This window comes from Aquila chrysaetos, chromosome 3 (assembly GCF_900496995.4).
Source record: "Aquila chrysaetos chrysaetos chromosome 3, bAquChr1.4, whole genome shotgun sequence".
In the NCBI taxonomy this organism is placed as follows: Eukaryota; Metazoa; Chordata; class Aves; order Accipitriformes; family Accipitridae; genus Aquila; species Aquila chrysaetos.
In genome coordinates, this window is record NC_044006.1 from 15,988,168 (window position 1) to 16,003,888 (window position 15,721).

Here is a 15,721-nt window from a genome sequence, read left to right on the forward strand (position 1 = left end):
GACCCTGATGTGTCCCTGCCCCATATTCTGTCTCCAGGCCATGACAGTGTGGTCCTTCTCTACTTTAGCAGTGGAAAAAGAAGAGGAGCTGGAGGCCAGCTGCACTCTCCCTCCTCTTCCCCTAGCCATTGGTGTTCCTCCATTTCCTGAGCAAGCTGCCGGAGCAGAGCTGCAGCACATATGGGATCAGTGAGTGTCCTGGGAGTGGGAGAGAAGGAAATGCTCTTCTGTTGGGGAAGGAAGAGGTTTCCAACTGCAGCAGGGGACGAAAGAGAAACAGCCTCAAGTCCTCAGCTGCACATTGTACTACAAGCCAACTTCATCCTTGATGGAAGAGCACTGGGGCTAAATCAGAACCTCCTGGCAAGGGAACCCAGCAAAGGAGCCGGTAAGAGGCATTTGCCTTCTCTACAGTCCCCCAAAGTTCATTGAGCTTTTTCAATCCCTCACAAATTTGACAGATACCCAGCACTCAGTGTCCTGATTTTAGCATTGGATGCTCAAACATTCCAGTGCTGTTGCCCATCATTACTGAGGTGAAAAGAGGACTCTGGCTCTGGAGGCCATGAGAACTCATGCCCCTGGAGGAGGCAAAATACCTGGTTAGTGATACCTAATTTTTGCAGGGTGTTTGATTTTTTAGAAAACCTGGAAACCCCATTGGACCAAACATTCTTCCCCTTCATGCCTCCAAAAAGGAAGGTACCAAACCAATAGACTTCCCTCCATGATGAGCCTGTAGAAGTAACCTGCTATCAAGACGATACCAAATACACTCTTTAGGCCTTTGCTTTCAACTTTTAATAGCTGTCAATCCCAAAGGCACTAAACAAGCAACCAATAGGTCACAGCTGTATAAACATGTACATCGTAGAACTAAATTATCAGTTGCTTGCTCCTCTAGAACCGCACACTGGGTCTCCTATGTTTTACATACTTGATGTATAAACTTCTATTGCGTAAGTACAAAGGACCACGTGAACTGACAGCAGTAGTCCCATTTGACATTGCATTGGGGAGGGAGGAAAAAAATTATAACCCTTTCGAAGTACCGCCCCTGCCAATGTGTCTTGGATATTCAATATAAGCAAGACCTTTCACATCTTTAATTCACTGACTTAAGGTTAACTTCTGATTTATATGAAAAGGAAGCAGAACCAGAATGTTAAAAATACAGACAGCGGAAGGCCTATAAGAAAGGTATGTGGTAAATGCGTCTGGACGTTCGTTTCTGATGCAGCTAAACAAAATTTATTGAGCATATCCTGCTGTTCCTTGCTGCCCTTAGGCTGATACTACAATGCCAGGATGCCTTAATGCAACAGCAGTTTTTATAGTTACCTTGTTTTCTTTGGTGGTTTATTTTTAAGAAAAATTAATCTATAGAAAGGCCTTAAAACATGAGTTACCTAGGAAGCTCTAGATAAATCAAAGGATTTAGCAGTATTAGCTTCACTTGACTTGCAGGGAAATTCCTTGCAATGAGAAAAGCCAGAACTGCCAGTCAATGTACAGCACTTCAGCTATGACTTTCAAATCTGGCTGGAAGTACATTCACCTCAGCTACATGCCTGGGGTGAGTAAATTATTTGTTATTTAAGTGGATGTTTTGCTGTTATTCATAAATTATTAATAATTTTTTTTTTTTACTGTTTTTCTAGATTACAACAAAATATTTTAGGAAGATATACCTCCAGCAAGAACTGTAGGTGTGATATGGATTTGTTTAGCAAGCTAAAATGAAAATTCAGGGGCCAGAGAAATCTATGGTTTAAATACTCTGCTTATAGGTATGCATAAACAGATATATATCATTTAATTTAAAAATAATAGCACTGGTCAGTTGAAACATGAAGGGTAATAACTACTCACCAGTTTTTGTGAAATAAAAAAATGAATATATTAAAAAAGGAGACAACAAGTTTCAGTTAAATGAAAATATTAATTTCTGCAGCTCTCCTTTATGGAAAAGATAGTGTTTTCTTTCTGCCTTTTAAATTATCAGTTTGCCTTTAGAAATTGGACAGTTAAGACTTATAAATATCTTTTCATATGAAACATACTTTTTCTGCTATTAGAGTTTTGTCTCGTACTGGCCTCAAATTCTTTATATTATAGGCAAAAAATAAGTAGTTTCTTCATTTTGGAGAGTTACATCTTGTTCTCTGTTTCAGGAGTGATTTCATTGAATGTTAGATCAGGGGTTTTTTAAGCCTTTTCCAAAAATTTTTGTTGCCCTCTTCCAGTACCAGCAAGTCTTATTTATAAACATTATACATTGTATATGTTCAGATGTATACAAGATGTTTTTATGATGTGCGTAAAAATCTGAAACCTGTAAACACACTGATTGTATTAACAAGGATCAGATGTCCATTGCCTTTCTTGTACAGAAAATAAGAAGGTGGGAGTTCTGAATATTTGAAGAATTTAATTAATAGGTCTTTAAATGCTTGATTTCATGTGTGTGCAGTTTTGTGACTCTCACACAAACATTAAAGAAGTTTTATGCTTTAAGATTAATTCTAGCAAGTTTCCAAGAATGTTCACGCCATTTTTTGAAGGAGGATGCAAGCTCAGATAACTTTTTGTACGGCAATTAGGTCAACAGTCTTCACTCCCAGTAGCTTTAAGTTTAAAATGGTAGAAAGGAAAAGAAGAAAAAAAAAAAAAAAGGAAGAAAAATTTACTGTAATGCTGGTTTTGTGAGGGATTTTTTTCCCTCCCTTTCAAATGTCTTTGCAACAAAAAATGTACTGATTTATCTGAAAACATACAGTATCACAACTGAGAAATGTCTGATACAAAATGTTGTTGCAACAGAAATATGGGAACATTAATTGAATATTACGGGGTACTCAAAATCCTTTTCTGTGTTTAGTTAGAAAGTAGATGTAGTTGAACAATTAAAATTCACTTAGGAGGTTCCAAGATACCAACAGCACAACCTCTTTTAATGCTTAGCCACATCCCTCAAAGTGCAGTAAATCTTTAAGGTGTGAAAAATGTTACGACTGTAACCCGAGTAAACTAAGCTATGAATGTAGAATGTAAATTAGCTATTTAACTAAAATACTGTTTTTCCTTTCATGGGATGGTCACAACTGTCATTAGAGCTTGTAATTTAATATGCAAAGAATATAAGAATTTAATGTAAAATATTGAAGTGCTTCCCAAACTGCATTTTATATATATAGAATATATGTATGTCATGCATATATTTGATATTTTCAGGCATAGTGATGCACCATGTATTAGTTTTGCAGTGGTCAGGAATACAGCAGGTACTTCAAAGAGTAATGAAAATCCCTTCCCTAAAAACATTTACAATTCAAAGTCCTGAAAACCTACCACAGACGTGATCAGAGCTGAAACAGATGTGACAAGCAGCATATCTAGAAAATTTTAGTGGCAGTAATTAACATATGTCTGCCACCTTTAAGTTTATGTCAGTATTGCCTCCTTCTTCCCCGTATTTCTCCTCATGCTCTGCTCTACCTGTTTTGCTCTTGCTGTCTTTATTCAGGCAAGTGAAGAAAGTTTTAACTAAGGACACATCCTCTAAAGTTTTACCACTTATTTCTAAGAAAGCAGGAGCAAGCCAGATAAGTTTATAACACAAATTTGAAATATTTAGCCTTCAGTTAAACCCCTTTCTGATTAAGTATGAAAGAAAAAAAAAAAAGTTAGGATTAACTGTTCATGGCTGGTTGCCATGAACATTAAATTTATTAATACTTTATATATATATATATATAATTTATTATAAACATTTATTAAATAAACATAATGAAAGATGGTATGGATTGATTTTTTAAGTTTTTCAATCAATACTTTGCCTAGTATTGTTCCAACCCAAAAGCTTTGACATATTCAATATTTCTATGATGAATATATTCTCTGTATTTCTCTTCACTGAGAAATAAAGCATTTAAACTGCAAAGCAAAATCGTATCTCACATTGGCCACAATGTTCTGAAAATTAGGGCAACAGGTAAAGCAATAAGGTCAAATATGGCTGAAAGACTAGCTCATCATGAGAGTGAAAGACAATCCATGTTATGAATTTCCTAGCAATGAAAAGGAATGAGAGAACCTGTGGTAACGACGACCATAGCATATCAAGATGGGGGGGGTGGGTGCAGTTTTTTATGTTGCATAAACACAGCAGTAAATCTAGTACTAACCTGCAGCCATGTGTAGGTTTTACTCCTTTTGACTGCTTCCACTGAAATAGCATTCTTTGATTTCTCAGATTTGAGGATAAACCATTAACTAGCAGACCTCTCAAGCCTAAAGGTAAGACATTCTTCTGAACTGATGTAGCATTATTTTACCAAAATGTAATGCAACTATTCACAATATTTTACTCAAAAGCATAAATCAGATAGATTTCACTCACCTCATTCACATGTCACTTCTCCAAATCCTAAGGTTTCTCCGAATGTTCTCCAAATATACCCATCTTCTCCATTACTTATTACAGAAAAATCTCTAATTTTATAGCAGTGCAACCCCACAGAACTAGCAGCAAGAGATGTACCACTGAAATAATAATGATCTTAAACTGCCTTCCACTGATTTTTGCAAAGCCAGGTGTGCACGAAGTGGTATTTCTGAGATTTTTGTTACATCTATTCCCATACAAAAGCAAGAACTAGATCAGATATAATCTGTTTAACCAAGTGATCTGTTTTCAGGAGGGATCAGGACCTCATATTTAAGAGAATGAGAAACCTCACTGAGAAATTGTAATGCTTCTGCAAAGGAACTCTTTCATGGCTGACTGTATTGTTCAAACCTCATCCTATCATGATATTTCAGACACCTAATTACTCTATTTTTAATTATTTTTATCCACTTTGTCATGTTCAGATAAGGGTTTATTTGCCTGTAATAATCTATTCCCTTTTAAAAATATTAGGTATATAAGCTGCGAATTTCCACTCTAATGTTCTTTCTATTAAAAGATTTTTGTTAGTTTGCCAGTTATTTCATATTTGTGTTCCCAGGTCACACTATATCTGAAAAATATAAACGTTTCTAATCAGAAAATGTCTGATTAGACATGTCAGTGACTTAAATTGATTCAGAAAGCCTATAAGAGTCTCAAAGTATGGAAATGCAGAAATTTGTTTTTGCTCAGACAGGGTTTCCCATCCTTACACTGTATTGCTGTCCGAAGACACATGTTATTTCTCCTCTTAGAAGTGAGCAGCATGTTCATGTGAATTCTGTAACTGGTCCTTCAGATTGTCCTTCCAGCAAATATGTTTAGATCACCTGCAGATATTATCATGTCACAGAAGCAGAGAACTTTCTTCCTACTATAAACAGGTGACAGTCTTGTAAATAACAGCAACTTTTATTTAAGCTGGGCTTCTAACTTTCTTATTCATATATTAGAAAAAACACCTTAAGCCAATTTGCAAAGGTTTTCAGAATAGCAATGGTTTCCCAATAAAAGCATTTGCAACTGAGAAAAAATAAATAAATGAGAAGCGTTACATTCTTGTGCCATATAAATGCCGCAAAACAAGGATGGATCAGGCTGCTGTCTGTCACACAAACATAACTTCAAAATCAGAGAAATGCTGCCAAGAGGAGTCTGGTCTCATATGCTCATGAAAGACATCAAATCCTATTATAAGATAGTATGAGGCAGTTAAAAAATACAATCTGTAACTTCACAGGCTATTCAATGGACTTTGCAGATAATGGACGCACACTGATCTTCATATGAACAGCAAACAGACCACATCCATATCCAGATCCTTATGGGAACAGGAGAAAAACTCCTTCTCTTGTCTCATCCCAGCCCTAATGTGACTAATAACATCTGCAGAAAGATGTGCACATGTGGAGGGTACCAGGTACAGGTAGGAGGTAGGCACGGAAGAGTCAGGGTGTCATACAACAGTACGTGTTGGGGATGACAACCAGTGATGAAGGGTATGGTAAGGCAGCCAGAAGAAATTATGAGAAGACAGAAAGGATGACAAAATGGGGGGAGTTGACAGAACAAAAAGCATGGATAATAAAAAAAAAAAAATAAGGTGGTTAAAGGAAAGACAGAAAAGAGAGCCTGAAAATGTATCAAAGAGAGCTAAGGGAAACAGATAGAAAAAGAAGTGTGGAAAAACAAATGTTATAGAAGAGTATGTTCATGAGACAGTACAGAAGAAGAGGAAGAAAAGCCAAGATGTGCCAGCTATTGAAAGAAGGAAGAAATAAGCGGGGGGAAGGAAAGGCAAAATACATTTATATTTTTGTAAACTTACAACAATAGAAACTATAATGAGCCAAACAGGGAGAAAATGAAACACTGACTGAGATCAGAGAAGAGAAAGACAGACAAATGCACACACCCCAAATTTTTTACAAGGCTACAATGGCTGGTACTGTGAATGCAAACCAGGATTCCTGCATCATGTCTGACCTAAACCATTCTCCAGAGTGACAGCTGAGTTTTGTTTCAAAGCCGCACAGAACAAATCCCTGGGATTTCTTTCTTTTTTAAATGAGAAAATTAATTGCGTCCCATAAATGTCTACAATGTCATAAGATGTGAATTCAGTGCCTCAGGGCTTGAATAGAAGCTAAGATCAGAATTTGGCCCTAAATCAGATAACAGCAGTGTCTGAAAAATACATTTTCCTTCATGTGAAAAATTTTGACTAAATTATTTTTTATTTCAAATGGAAAAAAAGATAAAATCAGAACATTCTGAATTTGAACTTTTAAAATGGAATAAGAACAGCATTTTCAAAAGAAAGGAAATTGCTGATGCCGTAAATTCCCCTGCAGATATCATCACATAAAGTTTTGTAATTGAAATTCTTTCAGTTGGAAAATTTGGTTGCTGTTAAAGCTTTTCATGTGATAAATGTCAATTTTCACAACTGAGAACATTCCAACCTTCTAAAATTCAACCAGTTCTACTGCTTCATGTTCATCACCCAACAAAAGTGAAGCAACACAAGCAGAGAACAACAAGGGAAAAACATCTGTCCTTCCAAGAGCCTCAGAAATATTTTATGTTCATGCAAGCCCTTCTTCCTCCCAGTGTTCTAGGTTTCTTCTCAGAGCTACTCTGAGAAGCTACTCAGAGCACCACACAATTATTTTTCTCATCGTGTTCATCACCATTTGGTCCCCCAAACACTCCTTCTCAAGCATGTCAAGCACATTCAGGTAGCTCACAGAAGACACATTTTTTTTGCCCACATTTCTGGTTGCTGGACACATCTTTCCTTTGTGCGGTAACTCTGTTGGTGGGTAATCCCTAAGTGTTCCAGGATCCAAGCTAATGCTCCAGATGCTTTTTGGAAAAGCAGAGGCTAAACACTGGGCATTTCCTCTAGTAGGAACAGAAATCCCCAGATGGTCTGCGATATAAATTGCTTATATATTAACACCAAACATGATAGTTTCTGAAAACCTTTTGGTCTTTGTTACATTTGTCTGTAACAACAGGTGAGCAACATTCAAGCTGGATTTAGTTACTTAAATTGATGTCACAAAATTTAGGTAAGGTTATCTACACACATTTCAAATCAAATGGGGAAACTGCCTTTAAGTTAGCTGTTCAAAGGATTACAAGCAAAATGGCCTAGGCACATAAAATTGCTCCAAGTATCCCAATCTTCCACAGTACAAGTCATGTCATTATACATATGCTTAACAAATAACTAACTATCTGTGTATCACCTGGCTGAGTCCTTGTACACTTCTGCTGGCTTGCAAAGCACAGAGGCTTGGCCACAAATGGCTGGTTTCACATTAAAAAGTTAGTTCCTGATCACATCTTTTCACTAGTCCTGCCATACTACAGCAGCACATATCTTAGTAAAGAACATTAAAAGAGTCTTACAAATGTGCGGCTTAGTTACCTCTTTTATTGTGTAATGATGTAAATATTAAATTCTTGATTACGACTTCTTTGAAGGCACTTAGAAATTTTCATTTGAGAGTACCAGGGCAGAAAATGGAAAACACATTTCTTCAAATTTTGTTGCAAAAAGAGACATCTTGGATGCAGAAGGTTTTCTTTGATTTACAAAGTTATTCAGTTTGAAGCAAAAAGATAACAGCCCTTTTTCACTCTGGTGGGTTTTAATTTAAAAGCTGAAAGTCTACATTAGTGCTATCAGTTTACTGCAGTAGTAATACTCCTTAGCATTGTATTTGCACAGTGATATTATGGTTATATACATCTTCTATGAAAAGCTGATTTTTGGCCAAATTTTATTCTCTATCTCTAATCATCTCCATGTAAATCTGGAAATGTTGCATTATGACTTAAGTAAAACTACTTTAGACTTCTCTCTCTGCAAAAAAAAGACCTTGAATCAGGAAAACATACAAGTCCACAGTCACTTTTAAGTGTTTGAATAACTTCACTCAGTTTAATAGATTACCTACATACATAAAGCACATAGTTATGTGCTTTTTGTCCCCTCAGAGTCTTACCGTTCATATTTGTGTCAAATCCTTCTTTAAACTGCACGACCATGGTCCGTTCATTGTTCTGTTTCACTATGGAAGAGGAGAACTGAAGCTGTTACACTGGAAAGGTAAAACCCCAGTACAAAAATGGAGAAAACAGTTTTTAATGGAGGAAAGAAAAAAAATAAATAAAATCAGCCTACTTACAATACTGCTAGCAACAGGCGTTTCCGAAGAAATCGGTCATGACAGATATTCAGGACAAACACAAGAGCACAGTATTTTAAACCAAGCAAGTAAGTGGCTGCAATCAGTGAAGAGCTGGGATAATTTACCAGAAAGAAACAGTCTGCAGTGTCTTAGTTGCATCTCAGAAGAAATCTGTGATTAAATAGATGGAAATTGAAAGACTTTTCAAATATGGCAAAAAGTAAGCTGTGTTCTAGACAGCACTCAGAAAAAAAAGCAACTTCACAATCTGTTAGTGCCTTAAATCAGAAGTAGTAAAAAAAATTAATTTTTAAACTTTTGATGTTTACAAAGTTTTCCAATATGTGGGTTTTGAGGAGTGGTTCCAACTCCGAAACAGCAATTCCCATGGCCCCAGGTTTTTTGCAAATGTTTCGAGTCCTATAAACTCAGCTTGTGTTACATTAGTATTGTCTTTCTCACCTAAACTAACACAGTTTGGGAGGCCTACCAAGAAAAAATAAATAAATAAATAGGCCTTCCAAAAGTAGTATTTTTTCCAACCCAGGAATAGTCCTGATGAGTACTGAGGGAACACTAAAAGACTGTCTTTATAAAAATAGACTCATTAATCACACAGAGAAATGCAAAGGAGCTGCAGTTTTATTTCAAATCAGGGCCTTTCCCCCTTCCATCAACTTTTTTCATACAAACACTCCTGAAGCTGTTAAATCAAATTTGATCATTCAGCTTCCAAAAATCCATTGACCCTTTGTCATTTATTGCAATCTGAAATTTTTTGTGCTCTAGGCTGCAAACACGAGCCATCTTGTCAGCAGCTAAATAGCTTAACAATTACTTATTTCTATGTATCCCCTCGCACAGAACTTAGTTAAGTAGGCATAAAAAAACCTGATGGCACACATGACATGCACATGGCTGTAAAATAGCCAACAAAAAGTATTAATATAACATTGAAATGTATAATTAAACCCTTGAAATTATAAAGGGACATTTGATACGTTTGAATAATTGTGTCCACATTCTGGTTAACTCATCTGGTTTTTTTACATGCAGTTATCAAGCTTAAGAAAAAAGCCTTTCCTCCTCTATGTTCCTACTTTTAGTTACTCCACAAAACTATCTCATTGGAGTGAATCAATGAAAAATTCTGCTATTCTCATGCTTAGGAAACTGCTGAGGAGCTCCTTGTGCACATGCCCGGCATTTATAATGATCTTTCCAGGGAGCAAGACTGCCAGATAGGGAAACTTGCAGCAATGAGCCCTAAACAAGTACTGAAGAGCACAACAGCTTTTTTTTTATCGGCAGGTCTTTTCAGTTGTTCCCCTGCTATGTACCTTTTTCTACCTGAGTGACAGAAAAAAACAGCTGCCCTCAGCTGAAACTGTCTCTGTCTGAAGACTGCTGGATCAGGACTGTCCCTATGGTTTTCAAATGGGGAGAAATAGGAGGGGCTGAGGGTCAATTTTCCACCAGATTTTTTCAGAGCAACAGCGAAAGAGAGAAGGGGGGGGGGGGGGGGGGGGGCGAGGCACTGAGAAAAAGCAGAAATTCAAGTAGAAAAGAATAGACTGTCCATCCTTGTTATAATTTTGTCAGCTAAAATTTAGTAAATGCTTCTGCATTGCTTTTGGGAGGAGGTGATATTAAAAGCAGGCTGCTCAGCAGTCAAACGGGAGTACAAACAACTCCAAAAGCTTTGCCTATATTCTCCGCAGATCAGCAGAACAAGGGAGACCAGCTGCACTGATTTTCATTAGGGCCTGATGAATAGGACAACAGCTTACTGTTTCGGTAGGACCAAAACATTTAACCTCTTCTTCAGGGCATTTAACTTCCACCGTGTTGCTTGGACTTGAAAGATCGTATTTTATTGCTACATGGTGCTGGAGATATTTGTCTTCCTTTACGCTCAAATCAGTCCTGCAAATCTAACTCACTGGTCTGGAAAGCAGTAAAGTTTTAAAACTCTCTTAACTTTGATAATTTACCTTTTTGTTCTTCTGTGTTTGTTTGCTCCAGTTTTCTGTCCGACTTCAAATACTTCTTTTTCAGTATTGCCCGTGATTTAGATTGTTTCGATTCTGTTTGATATATCTGGCTCTTCAATTTTTTTGTTGCAAATTTTGCTTTTTACTTTAGTCTATTTGTATCTAAGTTTTTTTCTGAAATTATTTTAAATGTTATATTATCTCTATACACTCTTTTATTGTGTGATTTTAATGTTAACAAAGTACATTTCCTAAGCTGTATTTTTACACTGCTTCGGTTGGTTAGCTAAATTATTTTTTTTCCGGTCCAAGTGAGGTAAATAAAATTACTATATAATATTGAAATAAAATCCTTATTTTCCTGAAGCTTTTATAACTCCTGAAAGATTTTAAGGTTTTAGATTTTATTTGTTTTGGGAGTGGTAATATTTCTCTTCAAACTTTGGACTGTAATTCTTTTTCTAATTTGCCCTGTAAGTTCTCTCTATAGCACATCACAAAAAAGTAATTCTATGCTACACATATCCAAGTGTCTAATCCTTCATTAGTATTCATAATATTATATAATTTTGTGTGAGTTTAGCAAGCAACAGTTGCTTTACATAGTTAACAAGATATGAAATGTAGACATAATTTATGATTGCGATTTGCAATAGAAGCATTTTTCTTCCAACCTAAATTCCTACAGCACTTCTATCAATTTTATAGTTACTGCAGTCTCTAGAAAATGAACAATAAAATTGTTCATTTTATTACATTTGTTATTTTCCTGAACAGATGCTTTTCTTACTGTTTTCCATATTTTTGTCTACTTTTTTTCCTACTTTATTTCTCCTTGTATATTATACAGCTCTCTTTTTCTTTTGACTTTCAGCCATATGATGATGAAAGGAAAGGGTAGCTCATTGTGTTCAAAACTGTCGTTGTTGCTTTGCTGGCATTTTCTAGTTTGTGGATCACCTTCTTAATATCAGAAACACTTCTGATTGAGACAGGAAGGGTTCCTTAGAGGCGTTATTTGACTGTAGAGTTTGTGCTCCCTCCCCCTTTAGAGTTACTTGCATTTTATTTGGATAGTTTGAAGTCTCTCCAGTCTACATTTTGGGCAGTTTTAGTCAGAGTCTCTCTCAAAAAGGTCTTTTGAGCCTATTAGGATTTGGGGGTGGGGAGGGGGAGAATTTTTGTGGTTTGGTTTTGGTAGTTGTTTTGGGCTTTTTTTATTGGTTGGTTTTGTTGATTTTTTTAAAAAGAATATGTCCCTTGTTTGGCTTTCCAAATATCAAAGTTGCACTTCCCTATGCATCTCCCACTTTACAGAAAAAATTTTTTTTTCTCCATTGAAGCAGGCTCAGAAAGCTTTCATGAGCATTCTAGCCCAAATGCAAAAATACAAAAATGATCACAGATACGGAAGATAACTAGGGAAAAATGTTATTTTTCTTGTACATGGAAAAAAACAGTTCACTGAAAACTGAAGAAGAATTTTGCCAGCTTCAATATAGGTTTTTATCTTTAGTATTTCCTTTAATCTGTTACACATGAACAGACTCTTAAGTAGAGCTACACGCATGAATTAGTCCCCAGTATTTTGCAGAGTAAAGACCTACTAAAACCCTTGACTAGATAGTTAACATTTTGTTAATTAAGTCTGCTTGCTTGTGTGGTATACATATTTGCATAAGAAATATTGCAAAACTTTTTTAACAACATTTCTTAAAAACAGCAAATTTAACAGAAAAACCCACTGACTTCTTGAATGGCATTTGCTTATGAAATTTGTTTTTCAAATCACACTATTTCCCTTCAATCTTCTTTGACTCAGGTAGTTAAAACTTTATTTCATTTGAAATATGTATATTGAATTTGAGTTATAAGGAAGTAGAAAGCAGCACTGACTAGTGCACTGCTCAGGAAGCACTCACCACACCTTTTTCATTTGCTTCTCTCTGCATGTTTAAATGCTTATGACATGAAAGAAATCTGAGATGCATTCTCACCTACAAATACTTAGGAAGACATTATGTTCACAATAGTGTTTGATTAAGCATTTCAAATCCATTCAACATGATAATTTTAACTGTTTAGCAAAATATTAAGCATGTTTTCATCCTGTCAATAGAAGTATCCCAGTTAAAAATATCTAAACAGAGTGTACACATATAAGCCTGTTTCTATTCTTCCTGCAGAGTACCCTTTTTAGTGGATTTTGCCATGTACTTTTCAAAGGTGTCTAGAACTGAAGTATTACCTGTACCAGTGTAAAGCAACCCTGAAATAAGGAGCTCTGCTCAGAGCAGCTGCAGGTCCAGTATCCAGCTGCTGATGGCAGCAGGTATGTTCTTTTAGGGGAACCCTCTGGGAAGGCTGCAGCTGGTAACAAAACCCAGGTTTCTTGGTGGTGGTGATACATTTGCTTAAAATAAAAATTATAAAGGTGACTGATCCCATCGTGGGGAACCATCTGCAATGACCCACAATGAATGACCAGTTGTAACATAGGATAAAATGAAATAAAGCTCTGTGCTGAGCAGATCCAGTTCACTCCTGTTCAATTAAAAACATGAGTTAGAAAGAATCCATACAGACACCTTTCTGAGCCCAAACCATGCGGAATCTACAAAGACTTATTTCCTATCCTTTTTTTTACATGAAGTGGCAGAGAAGCAACTTCGAGCAGATCATCTGAAAGCAATACACCGCATTTCAGGGGACACAGTGCATGAAATAAATACGTACATTGTAGTCACTACATATACATATATATATCCCTAAATAATAACCATGTATATATTATTTAGGGATTCACCCTGAGCTTTTTATCATTTGTATGTTGAATTTCAAAGCTTGCTGTTTCAGTGTATGCTTTCTAAGATTTTGGAATTTGTCTTCCTCCTCCTTCCACTTAGCCATACATGGATTTCCCTTCTTCCATGAAGAAAGCTGCACCTCACAGCACTTTGTAGAGGTAGTCCAGATCTCTCGTTGATCTCGCGTAGATACCCAAGACTGCTCCGATGTCTTTCTTCCATATGGTACACCATGTCTGAGTCACTGATGCCACGTTTTTCCACACACAGACAAGAACAATGCAGTCAATCTTACTCTTATTTTCTACTTCCTCATTTCTAAAAGGGCATGTAAGTGCAACAAATTGATTTGCATTAAGTAGCTGCAAACTTTAATGGCTCCAACTGTTATTATTTGTCCATGCTGCAGTCAGGATAACACGACCTTGCCCGGGTGTGGCAGGAATGTCCAGAAACCTCCATTTCTCCCCATAGTCGTCAGTGACCATGCCACAAAGGTCTCCCCTCCCCCCTCCCCCCCATTCAGCACTTTCTTGGCTATGGCAGGCCAACATGAGTCACCAATATGCAAGTGGTACCTTCAAGCAGAAATTATGCCTATTACCAGACAAAGATTAACACGAGTCAGAACCCTCTAGGGTGTCAAGGATATGGGCAAGCAGAAGAGCAGGACATTTAGAAGTTCTGTTACACATGGAAAACAAATGAAAGATATTTATCGTTCTTTTTTAAATTCAGTCCTTTAGTCATAGCCCCTTCAAGTTTCCCCTTTGCAGGTCTTTCTGCCATCAGCTAAGGAGGAATTCCTGCCTCCTCCGTAGCGTCCAAGGGAAGCAGGGAGCCCCTGAGGAGGCATCTCCCAGCTCTTCCCCAGCAGACTGATCCCAGGTTGCAGCTGTGTCATATCAGAGCCGGCTGCAAGCCAAATTGCCAGCAGCGTGGAAGAGGCTGCAGACCCTGTTGGTGCACTCAGGGCCCCAAGAGTCTCTCAGATATAAGAACCTGGACTGATCATCAAGTCTGATCACCACAGCTGTACCCCATCTTCTGTGCAGGTACTACACAGTAGGAAACTCTACCAACACTACAACTCCTATTACTCACTTTGCTTTCCATCCACGGCAAACAGGTATCATATGGCAGTCAGCACTTCTTCTGGTTCCATTACCTTCACTGTGGAAACTCTTTGTCCTCTGACTTTCAAGCAAGCCACTTAAAATTAGTTAGCAGGAAAAGCCAGAGAGTGGTTTTATTTTGGTTTTACTATCAGATAGAAAACAATCATTGTTCTTACTTATCTGTTTTGGTTTAACCTGAGCCAGCAACTAAGCACCACGCAGCTGCTCACTCACTCCCCCCCCCACCCAGTGGGATAGCAGAGAAAATTGGGAAAAGAAGTAAAATTCGTGGGTTGAGATAAGAACGGTTTAATAGAACAGGAAAGGAGAAACTAATAATGATAACACCAATAAAATGACAACAGTAATAATAAAATGATTGGAATGTACAAATGATGCACAGTGCAATTGCTCACCACCCGCCAATCGACACCCAGTTAGTCCCCAAGCAGCGATCCCCCTGCCCCCACTCCCCCCAGTTTATATGCTAGACATAACGTCACATGGTATAGAATACCCTGTTGGCCACTTTGGGTCAGCTGCCCTGGCTGTGTCCCGTCCCAACTTCTTGCATCCCTCCAGCTTTCTCGCTGGCTGGGTATCAGAAGCTGAAAAATCCTTGGCTTTAGACTAAACATTACCTTGCAACAACTGAAAACATCAGTGTTATCAACATTCTTCTCATACCTAACTCAAAAACGTAGAACTGTACCAGCTACTAGGAAGACAATTAACTCTATCCCAGCTGAAACCAGGACATTATCACATTGCCATAATCACCAGAAGGATTATTGTTGCCCAAAGGATTTCTGAAGCTAATCCACTATCAGCCTCCACCAGTCACATATCAAATATCTCATAACCCATATCCTATTAAAAAAAACCCAAACTTCATCTCTTAGATGTCTTGATTGTAACATAAGAGCCAAGTTGTTCCTGAACGTACAAATAGAACAAAACCTAAGACAATAGAGGCTTTATAGCGAATACAAATAGGAAATCTCACGTATCCATGTCTATAAGCCTGTATCTGGTCATGCATAGGAAGAGAGTAGAAGGACGTGTCAAAAAAGTGACATCTCTTAATAAAAAAAATACGTAAGCTCTTATAAGATAATACGGGGAGAACTATTTCATATAGTTG

General features: G+C 37.2%; 1 protein-coding gene across 8 annotated transcripts in view; it reads left to right on the top strand.

Moving 5' to 3' along the window:
• Positions 1-216: 216 nt before the first annotated feature.
• The window catches only part of LOC115339125 (agouti signaling protein), a 36,026-nt gene continuing 20,521 nt past the window's right edge, over positions 217-15,721 (top strand). For 3 of the 8 annotated variants that reach the window (XM_030008631.1, XM_030008626.1, XM_030008630.1), the window contains exon 1: positions 10,197-10,455. The gene's annotated coding sequence lies outside the window, so the exon portion shown is untranslated. Of the gene's footprint in view, positions 389-1,061; positions 1,201-1,542; positions 1,577-4,255; positions 4,300-10,196; positions 10,456-12,838; positions 12,985-15,721 lie in introns of those variants that run through there. The other 5 variants (XM_030008632.1, XM_030008629.1, XM_030008633.1 and 2 more) reach the window with 5 other exon arrangements.